The 14,371-nt window shown below is 53.6% G+C and overlaps 1 protein-coding gene across 2 annotated transcripts in view; it reads left to right on the forward strand.

Annotated features, from left to right (window-relative positions):
• Positions 1–14,371, forward strand: part of ZNF536 (zinc finger protein 536) — a 435,554-nt gene that overhangs the window by 298,093 nt on the left and 123,090 nt on the right. The window lies entirely within an intron of this gene.

Consider the following 14,371-nt stretch of genomic DNA (forward strand, 5'->3'; position numbering starts at 1 on the left):
CGCACTCCCACCCGGTGACATCCTCCCTTGTCGGAAGCGTCCACAGGGCATTCAGGGAATTCTAGTTTGCTGCTCCACTGGGATGTTGGCTGGGCAACTGGTTGCTTCCCACCCACCCCCTCCGGCCCCGGCTCACCTTTAGGCGGGCCCCACTAGTAACCACTCCCGAACGGGCAAATGCAAAGGCACCTGCAGGTTGGGTGAGGTGACGTGGTGGTGGGTGGGTTACCGCCGGGTGACACGTGCGGATGTCTCTGTACAAGTGACTCTGGGCACCGAGACCCCCCAGGCCTGCTCACAGGCCCGGCGCGCAGGGGCACTGAGGCACGCAGCACGCAGGCTGCTGTCCCCCAGCCCAGGTGGGGAAGAGACTGCTCACACCCAGCCTCCCTCCAGCGAACCCCCACCTGTGCTTTGAATCCTGTGAAGTGTAGTTTAAAAAAAAATTTGTTTTTAACGTTTATTTATTTTTGAGACAGAGAAAGACAGAGCATGAGCGGGGGAAGAACAGAGGGAGAGGGAGACACAGAATCCGAAGCAGGCTCCAGGCTCCGAGCTGTCAGCACAGAGCCCGATGCAGGGGCTTGAACCCCCGAACCGTGAGATCATATCGCTTAAGCGACTGAGCCACCCAGGCCCCCCCCCGCCCCCCATGAAGTGTAGTTTTAAATGGAAAGGCGCTGGGAATTGTTGGAGTTGGAATATTTTTGTCCGCGGAGATTTTTGGGTTGTGCCTGTATTTGCTGTCACAGGCTTTTGCCTGCCTGGTGCCCCACTCCATATCATGGTGGTGGGGCGGGGGTGGGGGGTGGTGCACAGGAGGGAAGGAGTTTGCTTCCTGTTTTTGTTGCTTAGATTTTTTTCTGTCCATGAGCTGGGCTTCAGGGCCCTGCCACTTCAGCGTTTCCAAGCCTTCCTGCTTGGGTCTGTTTTGGAAACGTCTAGACTCCCCGCACACGCCTGCTCCCCGTTTAATTCGTCCTGTTGTGGGGGGGGGGAGGTATTATCATTTTGACAATGTCCCCACACTCCCAAATAAGTCAAGCGTCCCATGTGTGCCAGGGGATGGAAGCCTGGGAATGTCCCCTGAACAGCCCTGGCCTTAGCAACGGGACAGTCACAGCACCTTGACTGCTTAGAACATTCTCTTCAGTATGTCTCCTGCAAACTGTTGATGTGATCCCGACCCCAAAGACCATGTATAGTAGGAGATTGTCTCTGATCTGAGAGAAGCGGAGAGAAGGGAGAGATTCTGCGTCTGAGAACACATGACAAAGCCCACATGGAAAGCATAGATCTTGAAGAAGGTTTACTAGCTCTCTGCCCACAACCGCTTCCTGATTCTTTGTTCACGGTGAACTGAGAACATGCACTGTGGGTTCTGGTAGAAAACATGATGGGCCCCGCCATGCCCAGTGAAGGTAAAGGGAAGTGACCTCAGCCCCAGGCCCCAGGCCCCAGGCCCACGTGGCCACCCTGAGCTGAACAGAAAGAAGGACTCCAGGAAGGTTTTTGTCTGTATCTCTAGTGCCCCCTGAGTCTGGGGAACTGTGCCCTTTCCTGGGTTCTCGAGTCCTGAGGGCTCCATGGGGCCTGCATCACCTCTGCGGGCACGTTGCACCTGTGAGGAGGTGCTGTGTTCCCTCCTTGGGGCCTGAAGCCCTGTTTGGGTTAAGAAGCCACATAGGCAGCTCCCAGGATGGGGCTCACCACCACCCACCTTGTGCAGCAAGGGGCACCCCTGGGCCCCTCTGGACCAGTGCGTCAGGCCTGGGGGCACAGGCAGGGAGAAGGAGGGCTCTGGAAGGCTGCTGGGCCTCAGTGCCTCTGCTCAGGGTTGAACACGTTGCCCGAGGCACTGTTCACCGTTCACAGCCACTCTGCATGCTCCAGGACCCCTTGCCTACCCCACAGCCCTGACCTTGCCAAGCAGCAGGGACTCAGGGGTCCAGTGAGTGGCTGGGGGCCTTGGGTATGGAGGGAGTACCACTGAAAGGGACAAAGCATCACACTGACAGTGGGAGGGCTCCTGGGGCTGCTTATCTGGGCATCTGCTGTTTTGTCTCCCTCCCTGGGCCCATCCCCTAATGGGGTCTCTACCCATTTCCGCGTCTAAGGCAGGGGGTCTTTCCTGAGTCTCTCCCCAGTGGTGACTTCTCAAGCTTAGAGGAGACCTTTGTGGATTCTCATCCTTTTATGAACCGAGTCCCAGCCTCCTCCCACCTCTCCCTTCATGGCACCCCTGCTTCCCACTCACCTCCCCCTCTTTCCGCCTAGGGGGAAGAACTCCCTTCTCACCCGTTGAGCGTTCTTGGGAACATCCTGTCTGCTGTGAGCGAGCTGGGTGGGTTCGGGTCTCTGGAACGAGCTGACTTCATTTCACAGCTCTGTGTGGGGGGCTGCTTAGCTCTGTTCCCTGCTGTCACCACCCGCCCCCCCCCCCCCCCCCCGCCATCCCCACATGGGGTTCTAAACAAGCCCCACCTGTTTGCACTCTACTTGGGGCAGCCACAAGCATCACCTCCTGGACCTGCCCTTGACCTTTCCCAAGCGGGGCCGGCCCACTGATCTGAGGTGAACGGGACCCCCCCCCCCCCCCTTGGTAGGTGAGACTGAAGTTTCGAGGAGGTGATTGTGCCTTGAGGCGAGATAGCCGGAGGAAGGGGATGGTGGTCTGCACCTTATGGTAAGACAGAGTCCTCAGATCCACTAATTCATCTACACACGTGGGGAAGTATGTTTGCTTTGATGAAATACAGATATTCTGGTGGTGGGGGAAACACTCTAAACTTTGGGAGGTGACTATGTCTCACGTATAGTCACTTTCTCAGAGATGTCATGATGATTAAATTACCTTCCTGAGTACGCAGTCGCACACTGGCAGCGTCGTCTCTGCATGAGCAGATTCCGCCTGTTGAGCAAACAGTGTGCGTTTTCAAGGTTAAAGTTGGGGAACTCTGCAAAGCTATTTCATTAGCAAAAACACCCATTTGTGCGCCCAGACGCCGGCTGGCTTTCTGACGACTTTCTCTCTCGTGCTTTTTGTGGAGTTGTCCAGGCACACCCATCTAATCGTAACCCACTGCTCGCGAGGTTACGTTTTCTTTTTGAACTTCTGTTGTTGTCAAATTAATATAATATGCTCTCAATTATCCACATAAAAGGAGAGAGGCGCCCAAGCAGGGAAAGTAAATTTGCAATTAATTTCCTAAATTATTGCTCTTTTTATATGATGGACAAGTCGCTTTTCTCTTTTGACTCAAGGGTTTTGTATGTCCTGGAGGGAGGGCTGGGCGGATCCCCAGGACAGGCCACTCCCAGGTGTTCACACACCTGGGGCAGGGCTGCAGGCAGATGTTCTGTGGGCTCCTGGAGTGGCCTCGGTGGGTGCTTAGGGGTCCGGGGTATGTTTGACTCTTTCTTGTCAAGGAGAGTCCACTAATCTTCTCGGTCTCCCGAGATCCCATTGGTGACCTAGTTGGGGTCTCCCAAAAAGCAGACCATAAGATAAGAACCCAGGGGGAGGTAGCGTATGTGGGCGGAGACCCCAGGAGCCATGAGAAAGGGAGCAGCGAGGGCGACAAGGCAGGGAGGAAGCTGCCCAGGTGTGTTAATGAGAAAGTTGCCACTGTTGGGGTCTGCACTCAGTGCCTCTGGGGACCCTCTAAGGCATTGTGTGGAGCTCATCTTGGAATTATCCCACTGAGGGTTGAAGAAGCTGGGTATTTAGTTGAGCGTCACTGCAGCCCACACAATGACCAAGCAGTCTTCTTACGTTCAGAGAGAGACAAGAGGCCACTGGCATGCCGAGTGGAAAGGAAGAAGTAGGACACCAACGACACGTGCCACAAGTGGGAACCCCTTGGCCAGAAAGTTTTTACTGCGTGCCTGGCCTCTCAGCTTAGACACAAACTTACAGGAAGCCAGGTGGGAGGGCTGGCCTCGGGGTCAGGAGACCAAGCGTCCTACCAGCAGTCGCGCTCCAAAGAGCTCCGACGGCTCATCCTTCAGTTTGGGCACCATTTCTCCGTTGGTGAAAGGAAGGGGTGCCTGGACGTCCCCTCAGTAACCTCCTGGGTCTCAGACTCTGACTTTCACGGTCCTTTCTAGCCCAGACTTTTCAGGAGACCTTGTAGGACCTGGTCAGCCCTAGAGTCCTCAGGAACACTCACTTCAGCAGGGCCCTGGGTGTGGGAGCCAAGCGGGTGTCCCCACAAGTGCATGAACACGTGGGACTTCAGATTGACGGAGACTATTTACTGCTCGAGGGCGTGGGGCCTGTGACTACTCACCTCAGCGTGAAGACATGTTTATTAAATCATAAGAGCCCTGAGGAATTTCCCTTTCCTTTTTTTTTTCTAAAGGGGGAGTCAGTACAACTGGATTTTTGAGTTCATGGTAGTGCAAGAAACACTTGATCATTTGACTTTTTTTCCTTTTCAATTTTCAACCTCTTGTGTTCACAGTGGAGCTTGTGAAGGTAGTATTTTCCATGATTAAGTTTTCCTCAAACACATTACAGGTACCAATTTGATAATCCAGTGTGTCCCTCTTCGGACAGTAGTCCCTCTTGGGAACCCCCAGCTCCCAGCCGGCACTCCTACCTGGTGACACCTAGAGGCAGAGAGAGGAGGTGCCGAGTGTGGTATGAATCATACTCTGTCGTGCACCATTGGGGCACAGGGACAGTGCACATCCTCCTCTGCGTGGGGGGCCTTTCCGTCCTTCTATCCTCAGGGCTCTCTTGGCCACTCAAAGTTGCTGTTGGCTAGCAAGCCGCACCCATCCACCGCCCCCCCCCCAACTTGGGACAGTATGCTGTCTCCAAGTATGAACCCCGCAAGTCCTTGGTCTCTTGTTTTCGATTGCATATAACCTGATTGCCTCAGTTTTGTCTGCCATGAAATGGCACACTTATGCACCCTCTAGAGAGTAAGGCGAATATGAACGAGTGACTTAGAGGTTGGCGAGTCGCCCACATTTCAATTATTTAAGGATTTCTGCCGCTATGCAGGACCCAGGCAGGGCTTCCATGAACACTCAGAGCTCACCAAGACCTTCACAAGTGGCTAGAGCATCTGGGTAGGGCAGTGCAAGTGCGAGGTATGGTGTCCCTCATCCTTGCCCGTCTGAAGACATCACTGGACAGGGTTCTAAGTTGCCGGGCTAGCGTTCTTCCCATCCCAGAGCGGACACCTCCACAGCGGAAACTGTTCGCTTCAGGTTCGGCGGTCGCATTCCCGGGATGTGCAGAAATCACCCCCGTGGGCTCCAATGGAGCCATCTTGCCTGTGTTCTAAGGCTACACAGGATTTACAATTAGGAGATTTAGAATGGGATCCCTTCGCCGTCAACAGGATTCTGGTACCAGTGGCTTTTGCTTTACATGAAAACTTTGGGCTTGAAGTGTCGTCTCTAAATCACACTCAGGGCAATTAATTTTAAATCCCAAGGGGAATTTCCTTGAGGACTTTGGGGTAGACGCCTTTGCATTTCATTCATATAGGCAGAGTGCCTGGGTTTCCCTAGCATTGGGTGGGTTCATGAAATGCTGGAGGCGGAGGAGGTGGGTAGCGAGGCAGGAGGATGCAAAGCAGGCGGGCCTCCCTATCCTGGAACCCCCGAGAGGGAGAGGGTCTTTGGATTTGGGGCCAGGCGTGTGGGACCCTCCCAGTGGGGGAAAGAGGGATGCCCTTGGGCCCAGGGCATCCAGGGCGTGACAGCCCGAGAGAGCCAGAGAGCGGTTTGGGGCCTGCAGGCCTGGGGACCCCAGACTGGACACCATGCCCACTATATCAGGGGTCTGCGGGATAGAGAGTCTGAAGGGATGGCGGAGCCCCAGGGGCCTGGTCTGTGACGAAGGGTGGACAGAGGGATGGGGAGCCGGAAGGACCCGATGATGGGAGAGGATTCGAAGAACCAGAACAGAAATTGGGCCTGGAGGACAGAAGTGAAGGAAAGAAGTCAAGAGAGAAAGTGCGAACAGAGCAGAAGAAAATGATAGAAAAGCCCCCGGAGGGGAGAGGGCAGACGGAGGAAAGCCTCGAGGAAGGGGGGGGAAGAGAAGCCAGCAGAAATGAGCGGGTCCGGGCCGAGGGGAACCCTCGGGAAGCCGCCCGGGCGTGCAGGTGGCACTGTGCTGATGGGAAGGGCCTGGCTGCTGGGCCAGCGGTTCTCCCAGTTCTAGAGGGAACACTGAGGGGGACGGCCGAGGGGGCTGCAGAGGCCCGGAGTAACAGCACCTCCTCCTTCCGGGGCTCCAAACCACCAGATTCAGGAGGAAATGCTGCAGCTTAATCAGAATTATTTACAAGATAATGGTCCATTGTTTGCACTAAGACAGATGTTGTCTGTGGGAACTTTGTGTTTTATGCTCCTTCCCCTGCTCTGCCTTCACTCGGTGCAGATGGGATCGAAGTAATGTGAGTTATTATTCCAGGGACTGCAAAGTCGGAGGCGCCTTCATCCCAGCCCTGGCTCGGCTGGGCAAACGAGCTGGGCTGGCATCGGCGGTGGGGAGGTGGGTCACTGCCGGCCGTGGGCCAGGCGGGGCCTCTGGTCTCCCCGTAGCCCCTCCAAGCAGCCTGTGATTAAGAAGGTCTTGTTTCCTTGGGGGGCGGGCCCGTGCAATCGCCTTGTCTGGTGGACAGGAAGGGCGCGCTCTGATTAAGGTGCACTTGCTGTTTGTTGAGTCGAGAGGTCACCACTGACATCGCAAATGAGGGTGGCCATCTGGCCCTCTGCTTGCCAAAAGGAAAGAGCGGCCCCTCTGGGGTAGGGGCTTGGAGCCCTTCTACCTCTTCTTTTTTAACTGACGAGAGAGCTTGCTTTTGATCCTGTTCAAGGGGCCAGGTCTGGACTTGTGACTCCATCCTTCCTCCTCCAAGGGCACGGATGGCCAGATGAATGCTGGTTTCCCCTACTGGCCTGGGGAGCCACTTGTCCCAAACGAGGAAAGATGGGGCGGGGTCTCTCGGTTTCAGGGGGGCTCCCAGCCTCGCCCTGGGCTCCCACGTGTGCCGCCCCCTTCACGTAAAGCCCCTGAAGCCAGCTGATCCTTCTTCGGCACTCTAGGGTCACCAGCCACGCCAGCCACCTCTGCCCAACCTAGTTCACTGCGTCATCAGAGCCCATCTTCTGAGTAAGAAACTGAGGCCAAAGGATTGTTGGGTGACTTAGCCATTTTCTCCTCGGTGGAGAAGCCTTCCAACGCCTCCAGTCGGGACCACCCCCCTCTGAACCTCAGCTGTGCCCGGGGCATGAGGGTAACTTCATCAGGGAGGGGGATGCAGTGAGATGCTTGTGTCTGGTGACCAGCACAGGCTCACCACCCAGTACCAGCTACATCATACTGCCTGTACAAATTGCATTTCCAACATCAGGCCGTGACCAAACAAAAAATCGCTACCTTTGGAGGCGAAAACCAACCAGCGGTAGAGAAGAGAAGGATGCTTTCAATGGCAAGCAAGTGCAATCAGGCCAGCTAGTTGGACAGCGAAGAGGAAAAGTCAGGTGGCCGTCGCTCCTAACCCTGCACTCAGCCCCCGGGCTCCTGAGAGAAGCTTCCCCGAAATCGGCCACCACCCAAGGTTTCGTCCCATTCACGCCCCAGCGGGTTGGCTCGAGTGTTTAGGAAGATGACTTTTCCCCCTGTAATCTCCCCACGCCCAGGGGATGACCCCCTTAACGTTAGCAGCAGGATCCGATCCTCTGAGCTATCCCTCCATCTGCCAAGGTTGTTTTAAAATAATAACTGCTTACTGTGTGCCAGGACCCACTCCCGCTCTAAGTACCTTAGAGAGGATAATACAGATGAGATGCTTCCATTTAACTCTCCTAAAACTCCCACGAGGTAAAAACACTTACTCTTCTACCCATTTTACACCTGGGAAGGTAGAGGCCCAGAGAGGCGGCGTAGCTGATCCCGGCTGACGCAGCGAGCACGTCAGGGGGCTGACAGTCAAGGCCAGGTAGTGGACATCCCCGAGCATGACCTTCCTGCTTCCTCTCCTTGTGGGTGGCCGGTGCTTTCCCCTGCCTGTCATCCTTGTTTGAGATGCATTGAAAATGAACAACACAACCAAGAAATACACAAAAATAGCTCGTTCCTGCCAACTCCAGCTCTGGGGCCAAGGAGAGGAGGAGGGTGATTGCAAGCAGAGATTCAATCCCAGAACCTGGACTTGACCCCCGGGAACAAGCAAGCACAGGGTGCCCAGGGGGTGGGGTCAGGTGACCCAGCTGGCCCAGAACTGTCCGAGCACCCCTATTCCCATCCCCGTGGTGTCCTCACCTCTCGCTAAGTGACAGTGTAGCATTGGACCATACCAAGATTCCTTTCATCTCCCAGCCCGAGAACCAGTTATTCTTGGAACTGTATTTATTCAGTCCCGTTCAGCCTCAGGAAAAAACTCCCCCCGCAAATGAGTGGGCCTCAGGGAAACCTGACCCCTCACCTTGCAATTGTTCCCCGGGGTCCAGGTGGGGGAGAGCGGAGAGTGGGTGGCCCAGGGCACCAGCGGGCCCTCCCTCCGGTGCTGCCTCAGGCCCAGCCCCCAGCTGCGAAAGCAGCAGAGGTCAGACTAGAATAATATTTATCAACCTTATTCTCACTGTGTCAGGCTCTGCCCAAACCCCGGCATCGCTGGAGATCACAGATCATGTCTTTTAAGGTCCCACAGAGCCGCCTCACATGTGACCAATTACCTCTGTCAAGCGGGGGGGAAGGAGGTCCCGCCTCGGTGGGTGGGATCTGAACTTGAGCTTCCAGAGGTCCGTGACTGGGATCTTAGGCCTTTGAGCCTGTCACTCCCCTATAGCCAGACCTTTTCTGTTAAAACTGTTTAAATTACAAACCAGTAATAAAAGGATCATATGTGTTTCCCACCGAACAGGTTCTTTAGGGCTATTATGATAATTAAAAACATATGGTGCCTGTGCCAGTCAGAGGGAACCGCAGATGTACAAATTAGGTATTATATAAGGGTTTTCTGCTTTTGCCCTTTTAAAAACGTCAGGCTGGAGAAGTTTAAAGAGATAAAATGGCAATTGTGCAGATAGTAGGTAGCATTTGGGTTTTAGAATCATTAAATATATAAACCCTTTTCTTTTGGCTTAATAGGAATAAACAGGTCCTGATAACCGATGGAGGGGCCAGAACGTGGAGAGCCCCGAGGTGAGCCGACAGAGGCAACACTTGCCACCTCACAAGGTCTCAGATACCGTGAAATCTTTTGCATTTTTTATGACGTTGTTCTGCCCAAAGAGGATTATATTTACTAAATATTGAATTATATATTAAAATTGGATCGAGGGGAGCAAAGATAAGGATTTCATTACATCAAATTTTTACTTTTTGAAAAGCAAAGATGCAAGTATTGATTAGTCTAGAAGTAGTCATTTGTTTTCATTTAAAATATGCAATTGATTTTGAGAAGGTGATAAATACTGCTAATAAAAAAAAATTGGGAGGATTTCCATGGCTCGCTGTCAGTGGCTTTCCAACGCAGACCGTACGAGGAAGCCGAGTTCTACCGAGTCGGTCATACTGAAAAGAGGTGAGCCCACTCGTATTGGGCTGCCTGGGGACACTGGCAATATCCAGCCGTGCTCGGGGGCAGCTGAGATGACAGGCCCTCAGTCCCGATGCATGGGGACCGGGGCTAAGCAGCCAAGGATTTATTTAGCACTTCCTTGTTATGTGTCTCTGCTACAGAAACCCATCTGGACCGCCCTAAAGAAGGAGGTGATGAGTGAACAGCTCTGCTCCTCAGGGCCTCTACTCTGCTCCCATGGCCTCCCTGAGACGCTCCCAGCCAGAACCAGGATGACCTTGTCCCAGACCGGCACCCCTTCCTCCATGTGACGTGGTAGTGTCTCCATAGGAAAGTTAAGCAGAGAGTCAAATAACTAATCACTAGGGATGCATGAGCAGAGAAGAGGTTCTGATTATCCAGAAGCCCAGAGCACTCAGATAACCAGAATTGGCTTATAATCGGAAACTGACCCTTCTCGAGCATCCTGGCCTAAGCAAGTCTGGGCTCTCGGGGAAAAGCATCCTTTGAAATGGGTCATGCGGCCACATCCCTACTTGGGTCTCGAATTCGTCTGCTTGGCTCCTCTCCTTTGCCTCCACCCTTTTCATGGCACAAAAGGTCCACTGTCCTCCTGTGCCTTTCCTTTGGGCGGCCGTGACCTGGCCTGCCTCTGGGTTAAACACAGGATAAGTCAGAGCAGGGTTCTTGGGCCGTCTATCTACTCCCCAACTTACAGGCTCAAGCAGGCCTGATTTTCTTCCTCAGGGGACATCTGGGGACATTGGGGAGGTGCCACTGGCATCTAGTGGGTGGAGACTAAAGGTGCTGTTCAACATCCCACGGTGCACAGGGCAGGCCAAGAATTATCCAGCCCAAGATGTCAGCTTAGTGCCAGGGTTGAGAAGTCCTGGGACACAGGTAGGAGAACCAGGCCTTCGAGTGTAATTCCAAGCTGGGTAAATGGTGACAAGCCAAGTGACAAGGGTTAGCCAGCATCTGGCTTGCTCCCAGAGCACCCTCCCTGCCAGGTCCCCTCACCTGTGCGCACGCTCACGCTTTTGTGAGAATCTCTGCAAGAGACCCGGTGGGCTGGGAGATCGAAACTTCCAGTCGAGTAACCCAGCACATTCCCCTCCCCCCCAACTCAGACTAGCAAGGTAGGGGGGCTGCGGGGAGGGCGGCAGCTGAGCCGACAGCCGGAAGTCAGCCTTTTTCTTGTCCCCGGTGAGTGATAGCAAGCCCGCAGTGGTGTTGTGCATGTAGGTATTACCACTTTAACTTTTACTGAGGTAAAATAACACCTTGTCACTCAGTGCAAGTACCAATCACGAAATGAATTAATTGTAATAACCGTTGTCAACAGAACAAAGGACTTGTTGCTTTCCTAAGCAGATTTCAGCGCCACTGAGAACTATATACAAACGTTCCCATTGGGCAGGCCGGCGGCAACTAGTCAGAACATAATTGTATCTGTCTATCTCTTTACTTTGTTTTTAAGGGTGAAGGAATCGAGTTAAAAACCTATATTTTAAACATATCAATAAATATACCCCTTTTTGTGTTTGTGACGTCTCCTCAAAAACACGGAGTCTTTAATAAATTGGCCATGAAAATAGCGTTTGCTGCTGATGGTACCCAATAAGGGCCAGCTGTAGAGGCTGCCTGTTGACTCCAAGTTGTGAAGGGAATTATGCCCAATTACCCTCCCATAAAACACCCTCTCATTTCTTGGAGTTATCAAAACACATCCCGTGGACAAGCGGTCAGCTGTCCCCCTGCTCCTCAAAAGAAGGCAAGTGGGGCTCACGCTGGGCCCGCGGAGCTCTAACTGCCTGCACGTCGACACCCGCGGCCTTGTTTGCAGTCAGGCTCTTTTTTACGGTCGCCTTCCCGGGTTTTCGGTCCTTGCCTTTTCACGTCTGTAGCACATTTCCCTCTTGAAGACGCCCTGTGGCTGCTCTTCTAAGAAAAGCGTCCCTCCCGGGGAGGAAGCAGGAGCGGGCCGGGGGGGGGTTGGGTCTCTCGGGAGTCTGGTTCCCGCCGTGGGCCCAGCGAAGCGGAGTTCGCCTCCAGTGGGGGTGCGTGTGTGAGGCTCGGGAGCGACCAACAAGCTGCGGGTGATATGTCTTTGTGGGTCTGCTCCGGGCTTTGTTGAGGTTAGAAGTCGGGAGCTTCCCAAAGAAGAACCCAAGGAAACCGCGAGGCCTTTGAGCTCGACCGGCTCAACCTTTGCCAGGGCGGGTCGTGAGCGACCGCTCGCGCTGTTCAGCACAGGACGCAGGGCCGCTCGTGGGGGCTGTGTCTGGGCCACCTGCATGGTGCGGCCCCCACGCTTCTCCTGGTCCTTCCACGCCTTCCTTCTCCTGCTGCTTCTCCGTGCTCTTTGGCCAGTGTGGCCTTGGCATTCGGCTTCCTCTCAGAGTCTCAGGCCTGTCCCATCAGATGCAAAGGTCACCCCGCAGCATCTTGGGTGCCCCTTAGGCAGACTGCTTTATTTTTGGAGCTCGGTGAGGCTTAAATTGGTTCCTCCATAATGAAATTAAAGATTCCTAGACTATCAGAGCTATGGGTAATCTTAGAGGTCATCTTTGAGATGCAAATTAGGGGAAGAATTTGCCCTTGCTTGTTGAGTGAGAGACAAGGGTCAGTGCTATTTCCAAGCGTCCAGGCAGGTCCGTGTAACTGGCCATCGTTCTGCCTTCTGGGGCAGCCCTGGGCAGCCTCCCCTTCTTGGGTATCTGGACCCAAGCAGGAGAAATGTTCCTGTGGCTTGTCCTTGCAACGTTGGGGCACATTTTACCCCTTTTAAACTTCCCCTGCAGTGGGCTTGGCCACTTCAGAAGCATGGGTAAGAGGAGGCGGCTTTGAATGCAGCCTGGGCTCAAATGGGCTATGCATTCGTCATTTCTGGCTAGAACCAGGTACCACTTGCAAAATTGCTGAGAACAACCCTCCTCTGGAAACAGAAATCTCCTTCCCACTACCTGAGGCTGCTCTGCTCTGCCGGGGACCCAGCTCTGCAGCCTGCCTTGGGAAGGCAGGTTCATGGGTGCACAGCCCTGAGAGAGACAACTCCCAGCCATGCGAAGGGGCCGGACCCCTGACTTAGGAGCAGGCTGTAAAGCATGAAGAAGCCCAAAGGGGAAACAGATGTGGGCTCTGGGGAAAGGACAGAAAGGCCAGAAACTCTGGGGGTTCCCATGTCCTCTGGCCCCGGACCTCACCTTCCACTCGCCACCGGTGTTGTTCAGTGTTTTCCCAAACTTTCTTGAAAAGGAGAAGATTCTGGGACAGGGAATGTGTGCCATCACGGGTTCATTTATTTAGCACACACTGAATTGTTCCAGAGATTGGAGAGCTGGTCACCAACAAGTCAGCCAAGATCATGGCCCTTGTAGGGCACATTCTATGAGAGAACACTGACAATAAAGAACAAATATAAGTTTAGCTTCTGATAAGTGACCGCCAGGATGATGAAGAATTAGCAAGATCAGTGTCATACACCGTGAAGGTCAGAGAGACCCTCTCTGAGGAGGTGACGTTAGAGGGAGTCCTGGGTGACAAGAAGGAGCCAATTTTGCAAAGATCAGGGAATACATGTCCTGAGGAGAGGAGAGCAAAGACAAAGACCCAGAGACAGAGAAGGGACAGAGCATCAAGGGGCGTCTTGGATCTCCAGACACTGAGATTTCATTCAAGCTTCTCCCTGGCGCTGACCGGTCAACAGAGTTGGGACTGGGGCTTTTCCCCTTATTTTCCCCAGTACTGGTGCCCCAGAGCACCTTCTTGTTCCCGGGACTGACCAGCCATGTTGCAGGACCACTGGGTCTAAGGGACGCACCGTGAGCAGGGAAGCAGTGGAAACTCAGAGAATTTGTCACATGACCTTGGGAACATGGCGCCACAGATAAAAGAGCCATCCCACAACTCCTCAGAGAGGAGAGGAGTCTCTCATTTCCACAGAACAAATCTGTCCATGGCCAAGTTCATTCTTTTGACTACAGTCTGCCCAATTTCCTTTTGGGTATCCCATGGATAGAAAGCTGGAGCTAGTCCAGACTCATAATGGCCACACCCAACAAATTCACCTGGAAACATGAGCCCATCCCTTGGAAATCTGAGTCAAGCTTCCTTGGAGAAAGGCAGATGCATCTCCACTAATGATTGCTGCTCAGACCAGCCTGCGGCTATGAAGTTCCAGCCCATGCCGACCTTGACCGGCACTGGGTTCAGCTTCTCCTCAATACCTTCCAACACAGGGGCCATGATGGCAGGTGCTGCTACCCAGAGGTGCGGGGAGAACCATTGCCAAGACTGGCTGTCTGTTGTCTTTTCAGGATCCTGTTCTTGCAAACTGCTTTCAAATGAATAGCTATTTCTGGATGATTTTTTTTAGTGTTCTTCTCCCAGCTGGTTGCTCTATTATTTGCATCTCATGCCGTTCTGGCCTCCATGGGAGACAAGAGGTAGCCCACCTTTCGTATTAGCTGCCACGCTATCAGTTTCCCAATATTAAAAGGTGAAATTAGGAACTATAGCAACCTTAAGACACCCTGTCTGCTCTCAAAGTGAGAAGGTAAGTGAAAAAGCTGCCTTTTCCCCCTAGCATTATTTATGATATTCTCTACATAAAAGGGTGGATTTGCAGCTGGGCCAGAGGACCAGGATAAGCGTGAACAAAGAGTGGGGGAAAAGACCCTTTGAGGAAGGGGACAGAGCTCCCAGGTGGGTTCCTCTGCAGAGAAGGGCCCAGAAGTATGACCCCCCAAGTCCCCTGTCTTCCGCCGTTCGTCTACACCTTGCCTTGGGGAGGCTGGCTTGGGGAGTGCAACCCT

The sequence above is a fragment of the Prionailurus viverrinus genome, chromosome E2 (assembly GCF_022837055.1).
Source record: "Prionailurus viverrinus isolate Anna chromosome E2, UM_Priviv_1.0, whole genome shotgun sequence".
Classification (NCBI taxonomy): Eukaryota; Metazoa; Chordata; class Mammalia; order Carnivora; family Felidae; genus Prionailurus; species Prionailurus viverrinus.